The following is a 24002-nucleotide window of genomic DNA, read 5'->3' as shown; positions in this document are numbered from 1 at the left end:
AACTCTTAAGCATCAGAGGTCAGATTGTACATCAAAAATGCCAGCCAAAAAGCATAGTGAAAAAGCTCATTTTTACAAGGCTTTCATATTTTTTTTCTTTCAAAAAGATGAATGCTATGAAATGCTTAGCATCACTTTCCCTGGAAGAGAAGTGAAATTCAGGAAGGTGGATCAGGAAAACAGCATTCTCCTGCCACAGGTCTGTATGTCCTGGCATGTGTGTAGCTGGGAGTGTGTGATATGTGCTTTCTTGTGAGATTTTAATGGACACTGGATCTGGCCTCTATACTGAAGTCTGATCCAATGTGGACTCCTCTGAGTGAAACACTGTTTAATTAGTCAGATGATATATTAGGATAGATGTTCTCAAAGTAGAGATGGGCATGAGCATGCATCCCTCATTGGTCTCTCTGGGCATTAGTGAATCCTGTCCCTATCCATCCTCTCTGCCCCCACCCATGCCTTTCAACTTTCACCATTAACACTTGTCCTCAGTTCCAGCTGAGCTTCCTTGAAACTTACTGCTTAAAGCAAATGTTGCACCTTGAGATAAAAACCCAAAATCAGCTTTTGCTCTCTTGAATCATCTATGTGTTTCTAAAATCAGACTCTGGAGAGTGAATTCTGCAAATTACCCTGTGGTATTGAAGGGTGTTGAAAGATTTTGCAAATATATTTGGGGATTTATTCCTTATGAACTATGTAATCTCAAATTTTATAGATACTGTATTAAGATATCAAAACAACAGCTCAGATCTGTTTCCCCATTTTCTATAGTTTAAGACCTGAGCTTTAGCAGAAAGATCTGCTGCTAATGACAGCCAAATTTTCACTATGTATTTTCTCTTGTTTTTTCCTCCTGTATTTATTCCCCATAACCTATTTGTAAAGAGTGACAGTTTGGCTGGTGTCTAAGAGAGAAGAACAAATTCATTTGTTTTGCACAGCCAGTCTACATATCTGAAAATCTGTATTGTGGAAATGGTACCTGGTAAGATGGCAGGAAAAAAATAACTGATGTTTCCCTGCACCATGGATCAGATGGAACTTTAAAAATGACTTCTGAAAGTGCATTTGAATGATTAAATGTGTACATTCATGTTAATTTATAGGTCTTTTTTCCAAGGTTTGTGACAGAAGGTACTGAAATTCATGTTTTTGTAGCTGTCTTTAAAAATGATCTTTATACTAATACGATTTTACCCTGTCCACAGAGCGGGCAAGTAGGGAACTTTGCCCCACAGTTCTCATTTGCAAGGGTGGCAAACGCCAGCTTCCTTGATTTATAACTTCCCCTGGTACATAGTGGGTTACATTTTGCAACATTTACTGCAAAGCTCCTGGAGCACCTTTTTTATTCCGCTTAATTTGGGGAAGGCTGTATGGAGCAGCAAGGAGAGCCTTGGTAACGCAGGATACCTTACAGGTTGTGCTTTATGCATGCTCGAAATAGGTGAGCTAGGATAACGTATGAGGATCTATGAAATGAAAATAAGTGTATGGAAATACAGAGGGACTTCCTTATTTGTACATTATTTGAGGGCTATGCTGATGTATTTCAAACCTCAGCATCGTTTCAAAAATACAGATGTTGAGACCGCATGATTAGAGAAGCAGATCCTGTTTTCATGCCTGCAATTTTTTTTTGTGTTTTGCTTGGCTCTAATGAGGGTGAACTTTTGTTCATTTTGTTTTGATTCTGTTTTGATGGCGTTGTATAGCACCCCAAGCACCTCAGCCATGTCAATAGGGCTTTATAAATAAGTTATTAATTATTATTTGAGTATATTAAAAAGGAGATCATCTTCAGAAGCAAAAATATTTTTCCCACTTAGAATTGCTTTCCTAGGAGAAGTCTGATTAGTGAAAGCTTTCATGAATATTTAACTGCTTTTAAGATAATTTAACAGTAGTAATGAAACAGAGAAACTATCATCATGGTATCTGGCTCCTCTCTAAAGGCTCTACTGGCAAGTTCTCTGCAGGACACAGATGGCCTGTGGGCCAAGGCTTCAAAACCAAAGTATCAATCAATTACAGCACCATCAGTGATTTTGGAGAGCTCATTCTTTCATTCACAGAACTCTGACACTGGTTTCTCTTTAAAAAGAATAGCCCCTTTAAGAAATACTTTTAAAAGCAATCATCAATTCTCACTGGAACAAAATTTAAAATATTAAAGTTTCTGTGCAGGAAAAAAAATACTTTTTTTTTTTTTTTAGTGAAACACAGGAAAACAACAAATGAACTTTCTGTTTTATGACACACAACCTTGTCAATGTGTGAAAACAGAAAAATGTGCTAATCAGCTCAAGGCACCTATATTGAAAAGCTTCTGTGTAAATCACTGCTTGGTTCACTAATAAATGAAAGGAAAGCTTTAAAAAAAAAATGACATCCATTTTGTACTAACCCTCCACAAACTGGCCTATCACAATTGTAAACAATGTCTAAGATGAAAGAAATGGAAGGAAACAGTAATGGAAGAGAAGGGTAAAGAAATTATATAGAATTCTTTGAAAAATAGAAATCATTAAAGTATTCATATTAGAAAAAAATGCAAGTAATTTCTTTCAGAGACCAACCAAAGTACTTTTAAGACTGCTTTCAATGGCTTCCTTCCATTTGGCCTTCAGTTTATTCCTGTATACATCCCATGCTCAGTTGCAAGCACTTATTCCTCCACCAGCAAAGAAAGAGGACAGAGCTGATTTGACCTTATTACATGATGAGTATGGTACAGCATCCTATGGGATCAAGGAGTCATAATTTAGTTTCCACACTGCTGCTACTGCTTCTACTTGTGTGTGCATGCAGATTCCTGTTGATGGAGCTTTTACCCAAATTAGAGTGGATTTGAATCCAAGAGAATATTATGAAGTTTGGGACACTTTCCATATTGTGACAGTCCTTGCCTTCACAATGGGCACAGATCATTTAACACTGTGTTTTTTCATGCAGGAGCCTAACCTGAGAGTCTGGATTGAGAGCAGGATATTTTTTTCCAAGATTGCCTTAAAACAAGACCAACTGCCCCAATGGCCCAATGTCCATGGCTGCTTGTTGCACAGACTAATGTGCTATTTTGGAGGGAATCTTCACTTTTCTCCTGCTGGATTCTCTTCCCTGAGTTGTACTGTGACCTCTGACAGTCAGCAGGACTGGGGTCCAGGCAGTCTGTGAGAAACCTACTCAGGAATGGTAGAGTTTCCCAAGCAGCTGTCTTTAAACCTTTCCTTCCTTTGGGGAAGAATCAGTCATCTATCTTCAACCTAAGAAGAGAAAGCAGTTGAATCTTTGTCCACACAAAGTGTGGATTGTCTGTCCACACAAACTTGGCTGTCTGACCAAGTGATCTGAGAAAATTAATTCAATAATTTCCTAAATGTTCCCCAAAAAGCAGCATCACTTACTTTCTCTCTTTCTCTCAGTATCTCACTAACAATCGTGTTTTCAACATTTTAATAATGCATATCCATTTCGGAAACTTCTGGTGTCTTAGAAAAACCTCTACACCTTTAGGGTGCACCTCTGTTTAAACAATTGCTAATGCTTTGCCTCTTGCTTCTGTCATGAACTGATTTTTCTTTGGATGATGAAGATGTTTCTCAATTTCAATTTTAATTTATCCCTTTCTTTTTCACTGGCAAGACCCCAGGGAATAGGATGACCCTCCAGAAGAAATGGTTATGACTGTCTCTGCAGCTTCATTGGCATTATGGTCCAAATCCCACATTGGCTCTGGGTCAGCCATTCAAGGTCAGGAACAGAGAGTACATAAGAAAATTATGTATATTAAACATTATCCTTGTCTTTGGATGCAGAAGGCTCTTGTTTTCTGAAAACTAAATGTTGAGTCAGTTTAATGTGGTGGGATTCTGATATGCACAGAAACTTTTCTCTGGATCTGCTGTTCCAAAAGCTTTTTTTCAGGAGGAATTAGTAATCTGAATCATCCATTTTTAGCTATTTCACTTCCCTAACCTTAATTACCCATAGCAGAGATCCAGGATGTAGAAGGAAACCTTTGGCAGCTTTCCTGGGAGACCCTCAAGAAGAGAGAGCTGAGCTGTGCCCTGCAGCCATTGCCTGCTCCTGAGTGCTCCCAGATCAATAACTAAAAGGGTGCAAAGCCAGTTGGCCACCAGGGCAGCAGCATCTCTCCCCACTAATGAGGGTGACCTTTCCACCCACTGCTTCACATGACTGAAATCAGGGGAAATTAGTTTACTCAGCCCAGAACTTATATAACTGGTGATGCTCAGGCTGAAATTCCTGCTCATGGTGTGATGAATGCGTTGTGGATCTATTTGAAAAATTGTAGAAATCAGACTGAAGATAAAAGGACTGGAACTAAACCAGCTAGATCCTCTGTAGTTTCTGACAGATAGGTGAAGAATAATGATGTCTCCAAAGCGTCTGTCCTTCCGTTTGGAGAATTACACATTTAACTGTAAAAAATCGCTGCTGCTGAACCAAAGGTCCTGCTGCTTACACCATTTACAAAGGCCCTTAAAATTATGGATGAGAACACAGTTCTGGGAAGAAAGGGAGACTGCTGTGTGGGTTGAAGGGTAACATTTAAAAGCTTTGCTCATCCCAAAGCAGCCACATCTCTTCTCATTGGCTGTTATACTCTAGCTCAAAAAGGGACCTTGAGATATTAATTATGTATCCAGCTAGCTATTTAATCAATCCATTCAGTACTAAACTCTTGCATAGTAGCTGATATATTTATGGAATACTGTAAATATTTTAAATAAAATGAAGAGGAGATTTTATGCCACTTTTATGTTACCTTATGCAACAAAAATATATCTTCAAAGAAAAAAAAAATCAGTTAAAAGTATTACATTAAGTTACAAATTGAAATGTACGGTTTTTTTTCTTACATAGCCCTACTGCTTTCACTTGAAATATAAATGAGCAGATTATTTATTATAAAAGCAAAATGGAAAATAAAAATGGGATTCAAGAAAGAGTGTTCTTTTATCTTTTTTAATCCATGAAGTCACCATTTTTTAAAGGTAGGTTTTAAAAGGAACTTTTCCATAACTTGCCTTTCAGAAGTTATCTTTTTAAATTTTCCAGAGTCAGCAAGTAGCCTAAGTGCACATAACTGGTAAAACACATTGTGATGACTTTTCCCTTCAAATACTTTTAAAAAACCTTGCATGAATACACAATGCAGGAGACCTAAATTTCTTTAATCCAAATCCAGTTATATCTGGAACTATACAAACAATAAATGGCTTTTGGTAACTGCTAGAAATGTTCATGCTTTTTGTTCTATAGTGTTAAATGGTAATTTAGAAAAATGTAAGAAATTGAAAGAGGCACTATACTATAACAGTGGTGTCTTTATTTTTTACCCTTGGGTCTATTGAATCTCAACAGCCTTATATACTTCAAGTTTTCCACATGTGGTAAATCTGTGCCTGAGCTTATTGGTCCATGAATAATGAGGATGCATAGCATTTTTCCCTTTAAAATTCAAATCTTCTATGAGTTCAACGTAACAATATATTCAGGGCACTAGATGACATTAAGAGTTGTCTTCAGGTGAATGTGTAAAAATATATCCTTATTTTAGTTAAGAATGAATTCTATTCTTTGGTGAAAGGATGTCCTAAAACTCAGTTAAAAAAAAAAAAATCATAAATCACAGAATCACTCACAGAATCACTAGATTGGAAGAGACCCTCAAGATCACTGAGTCCAACCCAGATGAACAATTCAGAACAAAAAATGTTCTTGGATCAGGAAGAATAGGAATAGGATTTTGAATTAGGTGTGGCATTTGACATATATTTCTCAGAGTGACATGCTGGAGGAGCCAAAAGCCAGCTTCAGTTTAATCTACAATTTCACAGCCAGAAGATCCCTTAAAATAATGATCAGAAACAAAGCTCTACTCCTTACATTTGGTTTAGTGTCCTGCTTCCTTCTAGAAAGCTTTCTGGGCTCTGCAGCTTTCTCTGACCAACACCTACTGAGATGTTTCTGATAAATTCAGAAACTCCAAACATAACCTGATGGACCATAACTTCTATTTTTGATAAGTGGATGGTGTGCTTCTGCATTTACAAGACCTTTATACTGGCCATTATGTCTTTTGCAAACTTAGGGTGAACTTCTTTCTCAATAAATCTTATATTTAAATAAAGTACATTCTGGTAGCTTTCTCTCCTCAGATGTCTCAGACTTTGGGGCTTGTCAAGGACAGCAGCACACATCAGTCTCTTTCTGAATCTGCCTCCCATCCCAAGGACATACTGGTTTCCCATCTTTCATTGATAATCTTGTCCTCAGACCATTCCACCAGTGTAAGAACCATTGAATGTGGTCTTTGATGCCCCTGATCTGGATGCAGTATGCCCCAGGTCCTTAAGCAGATACCTCATCCATTGTAATATCCAGTGATGTAGGAATTTCAGACCAACACACCTAGAACCCATAGCTTCTCTGCACACTCTCTCTGTTTTATATTTATACTTGGTTTCTCAAACTGCATTCTAGTGATTTATGAATCACAGGGAAATTTGGAGCCATTAAAGAAAGAGCTGACAGGTTACAATGATACTTCTCGGAAGTTATCAGTCAACTTTGGGCCACAGAGGCCCAGCTACATAAAATCTCACAGTACTTTGGCAGGCTGCACTTAAGACTGCTACAGAAGTCTCCTGAAAACTTATTAATTACGTACAGCCAAAATCTCTGGCAATTTCAGATAGAAAGCATTGATGTGTATGTGAAAATGAAAACAAATGTAAAGTATATAGCTTCCATAAAAGAAAATCAATTAAACAGTGATATTTTTTATGCCCAGAAAACAAAGAAAAAAAAAATAAATCAAATCAAACAGAAATTCAGCTGCAAATCCATATTACAACATGGTTTATGAGGGATAAAAACATAACAGTAGTGTGCAGAAGTGCCACCAAGAAGAGGTTACTATTGCATTTCTCCCATAGAGGAGACTGCAGACAGTGAGTGAGGTGCAAAATGCTGCTTGTCTACTGAGTTTGGTGGGCACTGCACAGTAAGTCTGCAGTCAAGATTATCACCTCAGCCTGGAATGTTGTGTGTGGACTGTGGGAACGTGGACTTTTGTTCCTGTTGGCTTGACCGGCAGGTTTAGCGCGTGGGTTTGTGGTAAGCACAGGTAAGGGATGGGCCAAGCCCGCATGCCACAATCCAGGAGCACATGGACCACATCCAGGAGGTGCTGGGTCAGTGGAGGGTCACCTCTGTCTGATGGCTGCCCTGACCCCTGTCACTCTGGGTGCCCTGCTGGGCTCAGGTGTGCAGGGCACTGGGCAAGGGAGGCAGAGGGCGCCTGGCCACAGACACCCAGCAGCACCACTCTGGCTGGGCGGAGCAGTGGGATGGAAAAGCCAGCAATTCCAGGTTTATCGAGACCCAGAAGGCTTTGACAGATTCACCTAAGAGTTCCTGAGCCCCCAGACAAAAAGATGAAGTCACATCACCACCACACAGCCTTCAAGGGTCAAGCACATACCACTTTGGACATTGCCTTGAGTATCAGCTAATGGTGAGGTGTTACATCCTTAAACTCAAGCCCTAATATAGCTAATATATAATTTACCTCAAGCACTTATTTGTCTTCCTTATCTGTAAAAACAAAGCAAACTAAAGACATCTGACAGCCTTAATTAAAATAACCATATAAATATAAATTTATAATATCCATTTTAATACAAATAAAAAATAAACTTTTAAAATTATACTTGTACTCTATCAAAAAATTAAAATTATGAGCCTTATTTTTAGAAATTAAAGTAACAATTATGCATGGTTTGGGAGCCTAAAAAATTTTTACCATATGTTTTTCCCAGTTCTTTCTATTTTTTTCTTTTTTGCAGGGTGAAATAAAAATATTAATAAAATGGGTTAAAAATAAAATAAAGAGAACTCTCTGTATCTATAATTTTCTTAAATGAATAATAAAAATATTCTGAAATCTGAAACATGGAATAGATAATGAAATAGCACTTTTAGGTTTACAGTTGTTGCTAAATATGAGGATATTTTTCCTAGAAATCAGCTTACTTTCTAAGTTTCTTCATTTGAACCCCTTTATGTTTTCTTCATTAGGTTTTGGACAACAAAAGAAAAGGAAAGCCAATAGCATAGCTGCTCTCACATAAGCAGGTGCTTATGAAAAACGCTGTATTTCCATTCTAGCTGCATTAATATGGTACAGTGTTTTTCCTACATATGTTTACATACATTTAAAAGAGAAAGTAAAGTCATGTCAGGGTTTTATTCCCCAGCCCCCCCTTGGTGTGGAAAAGTGATAACACAACTCCACTGCATAGCTGATGACAGTCAATTTCATATATATCTTCTTCAAAAACCTCTACCATAGCCCTTTTATCAGAAAGTCAACCCTTCTATATCCCTGCTCTGGTGTATTTACAACTTAAAAAAAAATAATTCTAAAGTATTACGAAGGTTCCTGTAATGACATTCATATGAACACTAGGAGTACAGTATAAACTCAGAAATATGAGGAATGTCCAAAGTATAAACCTGTTTAGTGGTACAGAACCTTTAATTATATGTTGACGCAGAAAAATTGTTACAATAAAACACAATGCTGTTGGGATTGAAGAATTCTATGACATTGTTTAGACTTCTCTTAGTGGAGCCACTTCACCACCGGAGTAACTCACTTAAGAGGCAAATATCACAGATGGAGCTGACAGCAATGCTGATTTACATAACATAGTATAAAAAGCTCTGTGTGTGACAGTCTGAACTGATAAGAGGAACTGATTTTGTATCAGTTATGTGAACAACTTTGAGAGGACAAGCTTTGCAGAAGTGGTCTGTAAATCATTAAAAAAAGAAGCTAAGTTAGCAAGCAATCTTTCTTGGCTTCATATTTTTTTGTTATTTGTTTTATATTTTAGGAAACTGCAAATCAATGGACTGGTGCAGAAGAGTTCTCTAAAGACCAGTTTGAGATGAGTAATAGCTGTCTGGTTATAGCTCATGAGATCTTTCTCTGTTGGTCTTTGAGAGAAGCATATGTATACTAAGAATATATTATATCAGAATGTATACCAGAATTTTGCAGTGATTTGAGAACCTAATAGAACTTAGACATTTATCTTTAGTCATTAGTAACTGTATTTACATTAGGCTCCCTGCCTGCATCTTTAGGTGTCAAGGCACTTCTTCAAATGTGAAAATACTTTTGTGAAGGTTTTCAAGGTGCAGTTTAGTGAAGTTCAGTGAATATACTAATTGGTTTTGAAGCTTTATGCTGACCAAATTCATCCCATCAATGTTTGTGGAATAAGAGCCAAAAAATGATATTTAGGTATTCATGTAACTTTGAAAAAAAGCAAAAATGGGACAGCCTATTTATAGTGTTACTTCTTGTTATTAATCTCTTGTTCAGGTTACTAAAAATAATTCACATAAAAAGTAGATGTTAAATTATTACACATACTCACATGCCTTCATTTATGGGCATTACTCTGCCACGTATGTGTCTATCTCATGTTCCCTGCGATCTTTTGCCAGGGCAGGACAAATTTGTGTTGGAGCCTGGTGTCTCAGTGAGTGTCTTATCTGTGTATGTGCAGAAAACATTTGGCCTTAGGGGCTTCAACATGGATCACTTCTCTTATTGACTTGGACACCAACTTATCTGTCCTGCACTGTGAATGAATGGGTATATTTTCAGCTGGAATTAAATGAGAACAGGTACTATGAATCAAGAAAAAGATGCCTTAAAGTGTGTTACTAATTATTTATATACTTCATCAAAGGCTCAGTGCTCTTGCTGTGCAACTTATAATCCTTGTCTAGCCACGGCCACATCCATTTTTAACTTTTCCTTTTTTTTTTCATAATAGTCTTTTAGATAGAAACAATTGGTACTTAAATATTTCTAAAGCTAACAATTAAAAAATACTTTATTGCATAACCAATATATCTTCTGATGAATACAGTATGGGAAAAGAAGACTGCCAAGCAGTTCACAAACTTGAATCCAGATGAAAGTTCCATGTTCTCTGCATACTCCTTAAAACAGCACAAACCTCTTTATTGTATTATTGAAGTCACTGATGAGACAGTAGAAGCATGGTCCTTTACTATGAATTCCATGTTCTGTAAATCCCAGCCAGAGGCAAAAATGAGTTTAAACTCATTAAAGTCTCTATAACAAAAATCTAAAACTGTTTTCATATCAGGGGGACCAATTCTGTGTCTACAAGGAAGGTAAGGAATTGTGGTACTCTGCATGAAGTAGAGCCACTCCTTGTGGGTCCCTTCCAACTCCATATATTTTGTTATGCTGTGACAAAAACATTTATTTGTTACTTTTGAGTCCACCAGTTGTATCATTATACATGAATATATTCATGTTATAGTCAGCATAAGTTCCTGACCTGTAATGACTGGGTTATTTCAAACTGTTAAGGAACAAAACTTATCCATCAGTGGTCTAAATTGCTATCGGAATGAAAGAGTAATTTGTGATAGGAAAGGATTTTGAAACAAGGTGAACTTACTCTCTCACCTTCTGTAAATTGCAGTGGAGCAATTACAACAGACCTAACTATCTGAGGACACAGTAAGGATTTGTGGGAGATAATTAGTAATATGAAATATTCAGACTACATAATTCCCACTTAAAATACCTCAGGTGGTCTGCAAAACTTTTTGGAAAGGCTAACAGCTGAGGGCAGTTTTCATTTAACCAAGACTGCACTACCCAGGGCTCTGTAAAAGGGCCTTGATATGTAAAAGACTAACCATATTCAGTCTTATGATAAGAATATTCAAATGCACTGCAAAGATGGGGCATGACTCTATATCACAGTTGCAAGAGCACCCAGCAGGTCAAAACTTGAGTCTGACAACTGCTTTCAGGATTACTAATGCATTTTTTACCACTTGTGGTACATAATAGATAGGAACTGCCTTTGAAGCCTGGTTTAGACTCCTGTTCCCAGGCCCTATGCTTCCTGACCCTATGACTCCTATTTTCTATGGAGCAGATTTGGCTGAACAGAGAGGATAGAGTGTGTTCCCCTGCAGTATTTCTCCTCCCTACAGCACTACCCCAGCAGTAGTTCTATTTAGCCTGATAACATAGCTGGCTGATGACTCTTCAGGAAAAGGAGAGGATCAAGCCTGTCTGCCTTCCATTCACTCGGGCATGAACCATAAGGCTGGGCTGTGAAAGGGCTAAAACCAGCCCTGCTTCCCCAGTTGTGCATTGCAACTGCAAAAGTCACTTTTTGGACTGAAAACTGGTGTCACCCTGGAGGGTAGATGGAAGTACCTCTCCAGAGCCTTGAATAAGGGGAAAACATCCTTTTGTTTAGAGTTTTGAACTGTAAGCTTCTGAGCACCATACATTACACAGTCTGTACCAGCATGTGGTATCTTCTGTGCTTAGCTTATGGGGTGGTTTGTGTTCTGTTCTAATAGTCTGTGTCCTCCTGTGCACTGCCTAGAGACCTTAAATGCCTGTTGGGCAGAAAGAATCCAAATACTAGAAAGATAGATGTATCATCTGAGTTTGTAGCCAGAGCTACTACTGCCCCCAAGAAGCAGCATTATCCCAGCTCCTGTGCATCCACTAGGACTGACTTCATGAGGTTCAAGCACCAGGGATGGTGTTCATATGAATGTCATGTCCTGCACACCTAAACTGTCCAGCTAAGCTGATGCAGTTGGTGCTTTAAGAAAAGTAGGGAAGATGGAGGTAACACTTAGATTTCACTTGAAGTATAAAGAACTCTGAAAAATAACTACCTACCATGCAAAAAAGGCTGACTTCTGAAACACTTGCTCATTTCTTATGTAAATATGGGAAGGTTATTGGATTTTCCTCTTTCTTTTCTGATCTCCTTATAAAAGGAGTGGCCCGCTTAGCTGGACACACAGTCTGCCAGGGTTAGAGTTGATCTGTGGACTTGGCTACTAATTTTCAGAGATAAGATTCTGAGAGAAAAGAATTTATGCTAAAAATGAGATCCCATTAATACAAATACATCAGGACCTTAATATTTCACAAGAGAAGTTTTTTCTGGGTTCATTAGAAACTTTTATAATGGCTTCAGCTTATTTTCCAAAGACTAAGCACAGCTTCAGGTACTGTTTTGGAGGAAAGGCAGTGCACTGCTGTCAGAAGGACTTCCAGTATGATGAACAAGATTTTGGCAGAGTATGCAATGACTCCTGGAACAGCCTTGCTAAACATCCTGACACAAAAACATTCTTTCTTGCATTTAAATATGGTTTGGTTTCCTCAGGTTATTACTCATCACTTCTTCACACATGTAGTGATCTGTACTAGTTTGAAATCAAACCAGTGAGAGATCGCAAGTCAGAATTATAATTTAATAGGAAAATGATAAAAAGAATAAATGCAATAATATCAAAAACACTGACAGAGTCAGAATACAGCCTGGAACCCTGTTAGGGTGATGGTAGTCGTCCAGATGAGGTGGTCTTGTTGAAGCGTGATCCTCTGGAAGAAAGGGGGTCTGGTCTTCAGCTGAAAGTCCAGCAGTAGCTCCTGTCCTCTGGAAGTCCCGTAGGTAAGGGCTGCTGTGGTGTTCGAATTCTCAGCTTATATCCAGTATGGAATGCTTGGCTCCTCCCTCGGGGAGGAGCATCTCACAATGGGATGGTGAGTCATGAGATAAGGCCTTGATGAGCCATTAACAGAAAACAGTCCAGGAGGAAGTTATCTCTGAGTCATGCAGCAAGGCAGTGGTGGGCCCATTAACAGGGGACAATACAGGGGGAAGTTATCTATGAGTCATGGGGCAGGGCATTGATGGGCCCATTAACAGAAGGTAGCCCGGGGGGGGGGGGGGGGAGGCAGGGAGCACTGCCTCACCTGGTTTCAACAGTACATGAGGATGGTGATAGAATATACTGCAACCCAGGACATGATCTTATCTGAAATGATAACATTTACTATAAAACATTATTTCATCTCTCTAAAATATATATCGATAAATTCTTCATATTCAGTCATATGAAGGATTATGATTAGAAATTGTAACACATCTTTTCATGATTAAAATCTACTTCTTGAGTAGATTACCAACCCTTGAGTAGTTACCAACTATGTGACATTTTTTTTATAACTGGGGTAGAGAGCTTGCCACTGGAAACAGAGAGTACTCTAAGGAATCTTCTGGATACCATTTTCTTTCAAAGTTTCTTAGTCAAGATATTTAGCTCATTTCATACAGTTAATGAAGAGCTAAGCTAGTACTCCTGGCTGTCCACTTACATTTTTCTTGACTAAAATCCTTGAGGTAGATGTTTATGCTAGTAGAAGATCTGGCACAAATTATTTTGACTTGAGTGAATCCCTGGTATGAATTCATGAATTGAGTGTGGTATCATGATGGTCTCCACCTGTCATACCCCTCTTGTATCTGCTTGGTGTGTTCCAGTTTCATTTCTTCATGTGAGATAGAAAATAAGAACTATTCCAAAATACTCTAAGAGAATGCCAAAGAATTTCCATCACAATAAAAATCTGATTATGTGAATTAAATTGTAAAGATTCAAAATAAGGATATATATCTGGGCTGTCATGAGCATAACACACTCTTGGAACATGATGGGTAAATGAAAAGTTTGTGCATGCATATATGTATTTTTCTTGGTTTGGGGTTTTTTATGTAACTGGACTCTTCCCATTTTATGAGTAAAATTTTTTTTTAATTCTTTTATCTTTAGATGTCTTTGTTTTTTTGAGATTGGAAACAATTTCCTTCTAACTGAGTTATAAATAACTCATGATTATTTATAAAATAACTATGTAAAACTGAGTTATAAATAACTAAAGATCCAGTAATTTATTTTTTTTTTTATTAAAGACTTATATGTTGAAAGATCCAGTGGAAAAACCCAAGCTTTAAATAAAAGATTTAACTATAACCAATTCTTTATGCTTCTGAGTCTTTGTACATGATACCCAATTAGGTTTCTTGTCTGTATCCGAATGACGCAGTTTTGAATGCTGGAATATTACCTTACTTCCTGATGACTGAGAGTGAATTTTCAAAGTGGTGCATGAGATACAAGGGTGCAAATCTTGTTAGGAGCTAATGGGATTTTTCTGCACCTCCTGTTTGTCACACTGAGAGACCCAGCCTTGAGATTTTCAGTATCTGTATTTGTCCAGAGATGACATCTAGTAAATACAGACTCTTCTCAATTGGCTAAATGACCTATGTTTGGTGGTTAAACCCAAAATTACTGAATTCATCTTTCAGATATCTGCTGCTGTTTCCTAATCCTTTCCTGTTTTCTACTCTTATTCCTCTCCCATAAGAAAACAAGACACCTCCACTCACCACCATAAGCATCTTCAAAGAAAGTGGGACACTGACGTAGGAACTTGAGCAATTTCTAATTTCCCTGGGAAAAGAAACTCAGGATGTGCTTACCTACATGCTTTTCTCCAAGAATACAAGTAGTCCCATTCAAATAGGTGGGATGGGGGAGCATGACTAAATGTGTAGAAAGGAACAGAAGGGTTTTAAGAAACCCTTAAAATATTTCTTGTCATGACAGACCTGATGCACTCTACTAATCTGCTTGCTTACCATAGGTATTTTTATTCTGTATTAAATTCTGTGTGACTCCTGCAGATGCTACAGAAAATTGGCTGAGGAAATTAACTATTAGCATGTATGTCTTCAGTGTCATCCTTAAACATTTTCTCTTTCTCTAATTCTTGATATTCCCTTTGAATGGAATGTTGACTCTTATTTCTTTAAAACAACACCACATCACAATAAGAACTTGATGAAATCAAACACTGAGTTTCCAGCACAGGAAGGACATCAGCTTGTTGGAAGGAGACCAGAGGAGGCCACAAAGGTGACTAGAGGGATGAAATACCCCTCCTATGAAGACTGGTTGAGAGAACTGGGATTGTTCAGCCTGGAGAAGAGAAGGCTTCAGTGTGACCTGACAGAGACTTTCCAATGCCTGAAGGGAGTTTACAAGAAAAATGCAGAGAAATTTTTACAAAAGCATTTAGTGACAGGACAAGGAGGAATGGGTTTAAACTGAAAGAAAGTAGGTTTAGATCAGGTATCAGAAAGAAATGTTTTACTTTGCTGATGGTGAGGCAGTGAAACAGGTTGTGCAGAGAAGCTGTGGATGTCCCATCCCTGGGGGTGTACAAGGCCAGACTGGATGGGGCTCTGAGCAAGCTGGTCTAGTGGAAGGTGTCGCTGCCTAATGCAGGAGGGTTGGAACTAGATGATCTTTAAGGTCTCTCCCAAACCAGACCCTTCTATTGATTCTATGAAACAGTTGCTATTGGATAATTCATATTTTAGAGGGAAAAAAATCCAGTGTATTTTTTTTTTTTAAATGATGTATGGCAAAGATGTATTGGGAACACACAATAAAATAAATGAGTGACAGTTATACCTTGAAATATATCTGGGCAGGTTTCCTTCATAACTCCTAATGAAGGACATAAACTTTCAAGTGAGACCAAAAAAATTCCCTGAACCTGACCAAGATTACAGCTCTTAAAGTTGAAATCAGTTTAGTTCACACATTCAGAAATTGCTCAACATTTTTTTGCAGAGCACAGCATCCTTCTTTAAAGTATTTGCATAGTTATGCTTATTTATAATTGCTTCTTTTGAGTAAAATGCAATTTGTTTGTTCTAATTTAATTTGGTTTTAATAGAATATGGATTTTTTTCAGATTAGATAGCTGAAAAAAAAATTCATGTACACCATGTACATTTACTGTAAAGGTAACTCTTGTAAGAACTGTTTTGCTCATACTTCAGAAAACACTTTTTCTAGGAACTGTGAAGTAAAACCTATTCCTGAACAGTAAGAAGAAAGTATAATGATAATATCATGCATAAAACTTGCAACCATATTGCTTCTGGCAGCGAAATACTTCTGGTTAGATCACTGTGGTTGTCACAACCCTCCATTTTTCAAGTTGGTAAACATTAGGTCACAATTTCCATCAGTGAAATGATTGTGCTGACACATGGAAAATATTCCCCAAATGATTCAGCAAATCAGTGTCAACACCACTTGAGAGCTCCTGGTGCTCATACCATTAGCTCATCCTGACTAGACTAAATTTCCCTAAGTAAAAAAAAAACAAACAAACAAAACAAAACAAAACAAAAAACCCACTAAAGTTAAAGAGTTGTATTCTGCTGGCGTATCTTAGGAAGTAAGATGATTGCTGTGAAAATTTTCTCCATGTTTTCACTCAGTTCTTTGAGAATATTTGCTGGTAGCTTAGCTTCTTATGACTTCAGTTTCGTCCAGGGTTTGAGGTACTGGTGAACACATGAGAAAAGAGAAAGCAGGATGCAAGCTTAGAGTAATCCATTGAACTTATGCCTCTAATTACAATGAAAAAAGAATATATTCAATAATTTTGAGCCATTTGTCTGGCTTTGGAATTACATATGATTGCAGACATTGCTGATGTTTACCTAGAAGGAAACAACAACAACAACAACAAAAACCAGAGATTTTGGGGAAGTTAAAAATGATTGGATATTTTCTTATAAATCTCAACTTAAAATAAGTTTATTTAAACTCTTACAAAGGCTGAGCTGGAAAAAAGAAAAATAATTGGGGAAAATGGGTTCAAACACTATATAAGTTTTCTGATCAGTCCTGCTCAGTTCTGAGGTCTCAGCCAAATAACCAGAGACAATTTCATGGTTAGACATCCTACAATTACTGTATATCTTGTCAGAGTTCCCCTTGATATCAGTACCTCAAAGTCTCAGGCTGAACTCTGCCTCTTTGGGCACAAATTTATGGTGATCACAAGTAACTCCTCTGAACTTCAGTTAAAGGACTATAATGATTTAAAAAGAGTGTTTTCTGAAGAAGAACCAAGGTCTTTGAATAATTATTTGACTGCAAAATGAAGAAACGAATCATCCACCCAAATTCCACAGCATAATACTAGAGGAGATATAATTTGAACCACTATTTAAAATGTGGTTTCTTTCATGTACCATTTAAAAGACTTTGCAGGGACCTAAAAATTACTTTTTTAAACTTAGATTATAATATTCTGGTCTTCAGTGTGCAATAATATATTATTGACAAGATTTTCACTGGTATGAGAGAGTAATTCTCGTTCTCTGGACACTGCTGTTCTGCAATGACCCTGGCAAACACTGCTTTTGGGAGCTGTGCAGTGCCTGCTGTGATTTAGGACACACCACAGCAGTGTGAGTTGGGAAGTTTGGGAGCATGGAGTAACATGGAGACACCACTGAAAACTGAACGAAAAGCAGGCTCAATTATTGTTGACAGGTGTTTTATTATGCAGATGGCAGATTAGCTTAATAAGGAGCTGTTATAACAGAAAGTGACTCCTACTTTATTAACCAAGACAAGACCCAAACCAGCAGAAACTCCAGCTGTAACTTCTTCCTAAATCTTCTTTAGTCTGAAAATTCTCTCTGCCTGTCCAAAGGACTTAGCTGCTCTAGAAGTTTCAGCTAGGATTTAATGTCCCTCAGAACATCTCTCTCTTTAACCATATTCTAAATGCACTTAAGATGCTAATGTGCTGTAAGATTAGTTTAAGGAAGAGTTGAAATTAAAAATATTTCACCATCTGAGTGACAATTAGAGCAAAACAAATGGCAGTGCTTTTTGTGTATTGGTACCTGTTCTGACTCCAGACCTGTTACGTCATATCTAGAGAAAACATTCTTTCAAAGGGCTTTGACTCGTAAATTGTTGACTTACAGTTGCCCTCCAAAGGTAGGTCCTCTCTTTCTGAAGGGCACACAGAAATCAGATCCCAGCTATATAGTGAACTCAAGAAAAGTGCAAGAGTGATCCCTGACTGTAACCAGACTTTCTGCGTTTTCTGGTGTCTTCTAGTGACAATAACAAAATCAGTATTTTAAGAAAGAGCATCTTAAACCTCTTCCAGAACATCAAAATCAAAACAAAGGAGAGGATCCATGAAGTCAAATAAAAAAGGTAAAGTGAAAGAAACATGTCAAAACAGTGTAGTTTTTCCAAATCCTCTGCTGAAGGTGTAAATTGCTAGTCTGACACAACTGCCAGTCTCAGCTCCTCTGGTTACAATTATTTTAATAATAAAAATAACTCTTCAAAGGAATAAGAAAGATAGACTATATACATATATATGTATATTCTGCCCCCAAAATAATCTGTGACCCTTAAGAATACAAGAATTATTTTTTTTAGGTGCTATTAGGTGCCAATAGGGTGGCAAAAATGTGCTTGTGAAATGCTGGAAGAATACTTTTTGACTTATTTTATGGATTTTTTTGTTAAGCCAGTCTTGACAGGAAGATATATTTTAATTTCTGAGGAAACATTTAAAGAGCAGGGTTAGTTATAAATTTAACTGACTGCACAAGGTGGCTGCACTTTTAAGAGGAGACAAGCTTAGCAAAGTTAGTCTTCTCATTTGTAGAAGTATTGAGCACAAAAATCCCTGAAGTCTTTCTCGCTATGAGAAACTATTGAGAAATAGTTGAAAATTATTTGGTAATGGATTTTTTTTTTCTATGTGTTATGAACAGTTGACTAGTAGGGCAGGTACACTGAGTCTTTCAAGAACTCAGCCCTATCTAAGCCCTATCTAAGCTCCAGGATCTTTTCAGCACTGTATGATCAAGTCTCTTAACTTCTCTCAATACTTTTTGAGAAAATCAGCTGAGCCAGACCTCTTATTTTATTTAATTTATTCCTAAGCAGGTAGTCTCAGAAAGCTGCTCCAAAAAAATGCAGAGATCTTGATACCTGAGAGTTTTCATAAAAACAACTACACTTGACTAACGTGGATCTGGTTACCTGGGCAAGCATGAATTGCTGAGTAATTTGTTCTGGGGTATTAAATCTAACAAGACTGGCATCATAACTTAAAAGCAAAATGTTTGTCTATGCAGACTGATGGGTGGGGAACCACTGCCTGTTTACAGATAGTGGTCTCTTTTTGCAGACTGGAGGATGCAGCAGGAGTTGCCTGTGGGCCATGACCAAATGGCCAAAACAAGGTTTAGAACTCATAGGTCTCCAAAGAAATGTATTCAAGTAAATATTGTACTGTTTAGATAGATGGAAGACTTCCTTTGTTTTGCTTTGTTTTTTTTTAAGAGCTTTAAGATGTCCCTCTGAGAAACAGACATTTTCTCATGTTCCCTAAAATTGTGCTTAGCTGAGATTCTCCATCCTGCAAGGAAAGTGCTCATGTATGGTGATTGTGATGATAGCAGGAAGGAACCTGTGAAAACACATAAAAGTCTTAAAATGAGAGTGGGTTGTTGGAGGTTGTTGGATGGATGAATTTTTTTTATAAACTTTATTTTAACACCAGAATGTACTCACTGTGTTTAGTCCCTGCTCATGAGGCTGGATGGGAAAAAATAGAAGATTGAGTTTTGCTGAAGATTGTATTTAAAGAAGAAAAAAATTCTCAAACAAGTTCTACTTTGCCTATTATAATTGTAGAAAAATCCATCTTGTCTTTGATATGGCTCATATCAAATAATAAACAGATGTTTTTCTCTGGAGATAAAGTCAATATACACTTTCCTTTAGTTGTACAATAAAAAAAATGTCATGCTATGAGAGTTATAGTTTTCCTAATTTTCCACAGTCCTGGCAGATATTGATCGTGCACATATTGATATTTACATGAATGTAATCAAGAAAATGTAGTAGCTGACTAGTATTTCTTACTGAATATGTCCCATGTATATGTTATTTGAAGTATGTGAGTTGCTCCTATGATAAATGTGACCATAACGATTTTTGTTGTGTAGCTCTGTGAAGAGTGAAACATGGCTTGTGAGGTGAAAAAAAAAATCAATCCAGGGTTACAAACCCAGGACAGCTTCATAGGAAAACCCCATCCTCATTCATACAGCAGTAGGACCCCCAGTCACCATCCCCCAGCAGTCCAAAAGGTCTGTGTAGGGCGTGTGTTGTGGGGAAGGGGCCATGTGCTGCCAGCTGACTAACACTGTGCAGAGCAGGCACACCTCGGTGCTGCAAGTACCCTGAGATGGTCTCTGCTCCTGTTTTCCCCTCATTCTAACGCCTGTGGTGGACTTCTAACAATGAATGCTAGGAATGCTCTTTGGGATGGCTTCCTAAATAACAGCCTCGTGTTGTGAGGCTCAGATCAGTATTGTTGAACGGTCAGTGGGTCTTTTTCAAAACTACTGATCCTCGGTTCAGGCACTTTCATGAACACAAAACTTCCACTTTGTACGCTTCCAGCTTTCCAGGTGCTATAAAGAAAAGCAAATTGAGTCTAGAAGTTCAGAAATATCATAAGGCGAGAAATCCTTCATTTACACCATTTTTTACTACTTGCAATATTATTTGTCAGAAATCCACTCTTATTCAGAAAATTCATACACAGAGTAGCTGTGGCTGTAGTCAAGATTATAAAAGCTTAGAAAAGTCTTTGAATATCAGTCTAACTCGCTTTCATACAGGCCTGTCAATTAATGGAGTGTAAAGATGCATAGTTGTTTCATGGAGAGCATGTCTTATGCAGTTTAAATGTTTTGCAGAAATGAGAACATCTCTGAGTATTTTTTATGTCACTTTGCTATGATGATCAGTAAACACCCTTCAAGAAACCTGCAAATGTTTCAAAAAAATAAAGACTATTTTTCATCACAAACTGTAATTACTTTAATTATAGGATAATTATATAAATAATGTGTTTGAACACAGCTTTCATTTTTTCTTTGTTTTATAAATATTATCATCTTTCTGTATTTTCTGATGTGTAAACAGGAAACACTCAAGTTTAGACGAAGAGTGGGTGAACTGCCTGCAATACAAACTCAGAAAATCAAATGATGATTAAGCTATTGAAAACTACAAACTAACAGATAATTTTTAAGGAAGCAGGTGTACTTAGCCAACACAACTTCCAAATGGAAAATATATTTGAATTAAGTTCTAAAACCTCTGTGTATTAAGACATCTGGTCTATCATTGACAAGTGTGTCAGAAAGTTCTGTTTATGGTTAAAAATCCATATTTTACACCCAAAGTGAAAAAAGAGGGGTAAAATACCTCCAGAGATTTTCATCTGGGAATGACAAACAGAGATTTGGGATTAAATTACTATAAATACACATCTCTATATATGAACTCTTTCATTATATGAAGGACCAGGAAAAATAAATATCGATGCTCAGTTAATGAGAGCGGGCACAGATACCTTGTTTGTTTTGCTTTGTTTTTGACACTCCATTTCTGACCTTGACTTTCAATGATCCATATACCACCCAGCATGTTAGATGTGCAAATGTCACACATTGTGAAAGCCCCAGTCCTCAACATCATTATACTGGATAAATTCACTTGTACAGCACTTAAGTGGATAAATCCACAGGTTTAGTTTCACAGGCTTAATAGTGATTGATAAGTGAACTCCAAATGATCTAAACCAGAAATAGATAAACTTTGTTTACCTGCATTTAGCTGCAGCTATCCTATGAGCTCAATGTACAACAGAAATTATATATACACTGCTGTTTCCAGCTGTCCTATATAATACAGTAAATCCTCAGATGACTCTTATACCAGGATGCCAGAATTCCCTGCAATCAATTCCCACTGATATTCAAATTGCTCATATTCTTCAAGACTGTGAAATGGGCTCTCATTGGTTCTTCTGAAAAATCAATCTGTCTGGGTAGTATGCTCAATATCAATGTGCTTTCCTACAAAATTAAAAAAAAAATAAAATTGATCAGTGTTAGAAAACATTGTTTCAAATAAATTAATTAAAAATCCAGCTAGTGAGTAGATGTTAACATTACCAGGATAGCTACAGTCCTACAGTCGTCATGTTATCTTTAATGGCATCAAAAATATTTTATAATGTAATTGCAAAAGTTCCATATGTGTATATATATATATATAGGTCCTAATTTCTAGCCTGACAAAACACAGTTTTGCTACTGCTGTCAATATCCATACGAATTCTATTCATATATGTTTCTAGATTCATTTTTGTGAACTTATTTCTATCCTAGATACAAAGCTTGCACTGGGGTAGCATCACTGGAAGTTTTTTATATATGTGTGTGTATGTATTGTCAGGAAAGTCACTTCCAAATGGATAAAGTCACAAGTCACATTCAAATGGAAAAGAATCTGTCTCCAATTCTGAGCCATAGATGATGGCTTATTGCTTATTACCAATGTTTGGAAATCTTAACACAAAAACATATTCCTTGTTACATGCTGTTTTATTAACACTTCTGCAGATTCACAGGGGTGAATTCTGCTCAGTCTCACCAATGCAAGTTTCTGCAAATCTCTGTGGAGATCACAGTTAGATGCCACAGTGAAAAATCTTTAATGTATGCTTTAGAACTGACAGCAGACCTCAAGCCAGTCTTCCTTTACTGCACAAACGGGGGATTTCTTCACTTGTGAAGGAAGCTGTTCATGTTTTTATGGAGAAAAGACTGTCATACTCCAGGCATGCTTTTGCAGTTCATTTGCATGTGTCCTCTTGCTAAGAGCCTTAAAACTCGCATGCAATCAGAGTCATTTTCCTTACTTTTCATTTTAGGGAAACATGGAAAAGTGCAGAAAGGGACAAGCAGGAGATTTCCTTGGCCTTTTGGAACATTCCCAGCTACTGAGGGCACTGTCATACTATGTGGCATATCTGGCACAAACAAATATTCTCAGTTTATTCAGCAAAGAAGACAATCACCTATGGCATCCTTCTGCTGCTCTGGATGTACAGCTACCCATGCTTCAGAAGAGAAAACTCCAGTATTGCTACTCTCATACAGGTTCAACAGAGGAAGAACAAACCCATTGCAACAGCAACAAGAATCTCTTCAGCAGCTGAGATCTCTTCACTTGTGGGTAGAAAGCACAGAGAAATAAATATCGCAAGAATGGCGCTAAGGATAAGATAGACCTATTTATATTTAATAGGACTTTGCAGACTTCCGTGGCCTGATTGCAGTGACATGGTGTGCAAATGATATAATTTCTTTGGATTAAAAGGAGTTTCTCTTTTATTTGGAGTTAGCCAGAAAAAGCTCTGAAATCACCAGATTGTACTGCTATTTATCGGGAAAATTCTTATTGGAAACATCTGAGTTTATCCCTTCAGGCATAGTTAGGCCATATGTAGTCATAGCATTTCAAATTTTGCTTGGAGCATAAATATGAGGCTAGACAATTGAAAGAGAGTTTTTATACATCCTTACAATTTATGTTTTAGCATATAATGAGCAAGTGTTCCCATGTATGAAGATTAGGTACTTATTTCCTCTGAAAGCCAATGGTCATGGATTTTCTCATCATTAACGGTGTACTTTCATTTCCTCTCTTGCTCTTTGTATGCACCTCTCCATTGTTAAACAATTAAGTAGCAGAAGCTGTTAATATTATGTTAAAAAATTCATCCTATTTCACGGGTTTTTTCCAGTCTTGTTACACTATTTTCATGTGAAAACATGGGTGAAAACACTTAGCAAAACAAAAGATGCAAAATATCAGAAGTAGGACATTTGTAGATAAGCTTCAAAACCTATTGCCATAGGAATTAAAGAATGAAAACCATCAACACGTTGTAGCTTCTAAGAGTTTTTTCTTGTATATATATGAACATTTGTTCTGCTTTAAAAGATGTATGTGTATGAAGCGTTTCTCAATAAAAAGCATCAAAATCATGCATGAAAGGTCACTCTGAGCTCTCTTAAATGCATGGTATCGTCTGCTATATGAAATTAGGAAAGCTAGAACGATAAGCAGTTTCCTTTAATGGGAAAAATTGGCAATTTCTCCAACAAATAGCTTTGTATGATGGCAGTAGAGCTCAGAGAGGGGGGAAAGGGAGGAGAATTACACTGCAGAACCAACATCTTTTCCAGTCCTATGGAAAAGAGCTATTCATTAGACCAATTACTCTCACTGGGTCT

The 24002-nt window shown here is 37.3% G+C and overlaps 1 long non-coding RNA gene across 2 annotated transcripts in view; it reads left to right on the top strand.

Annotated features, from left to right (window-relative positions):
- Positions 1 to 23767, top strand: part of LOC147655427 (uncharacterized) — a 127237-nt gene extending 103470 nt beyond the window's left edge. Inside the window, exons 3-5 of one of the 2 annotated variants that reach the window (XR_015286190.1) lie at positions 108 to 199; positions 3652 to 3759; positions 22634 to 23767. This is a non-coding gene — a long non-coding RNA (uncharacterized LOC147655427). The remainder of the gene's footprint in view (positions 1 to 107; positions 200 to 3651; positions 3760 to 22633) is intronic. The other variant, XR_015286191.1, reaches the window with a different exon arrangement.
- The last annotated feature ends 235 nt before the right edge of the window (positions 23768 to 24002 follow it).

Source organism: Cyanistes caeruleus, chromosome 1, assembly GCF_971803275.1.
Source record: "Cyanistes caeruleus chromosome 1, bCyaCae1.hap1.1, whole genome shotgun sequence".
In the NCBI taxonomy this organism is placed as follows: Eukaryota; Metazoa; Chordata; class Aves; order Passeriformes; family Paridae; genus Cyanistes; species Cyanistes caeruleus.
The sequence above is the reverse complement of the archived record's forward strand: the minus strand, read 5'-3'. Positions and strand labels throughout refer to the sequence as shown.